Below are 207 nucleotides of genomic sequence, written 5' to 3'. Positions count from 1 at the left end.
GTTCCCCTTCTCCCCTGTGCTCTCTCCAGAGACTAAGTGTGAGCACAGGGAGAAGGGGAGATTTCCCCTTCTTCCCTTCCGAGCGATAGTATGCTCCCCTTCTCCCCTGTGCTCTCTCCAGAGACTAAGTGTGAGCACAGGGAGAAGGGGAACATACTAACGCTCGGAAGGGAAGAAGTGGTTATCCCCCTTCTCCTGTGCGCCCTC

This window comes from Lates calcarifer, unplaced genomic scaffold (genome assembly GCF_001640805.2).
Source record: "Lates calcarifer isolate ASB-BC8 unplaced genomic scaffold, TLL_Latcal_v3 _unitig_5820_quiver_3455, whole genome shotgun sequence".
In the NCBI taxonomy this organism is placed as follows: domain Eukaryota; kingdom Metazoa; phylum Chordata; class Actinopteri; family Centropomidae; genus Lates; species Lates calcarifer.
This window is presented reverse-complemented; position numbering follows the sequence as displayed.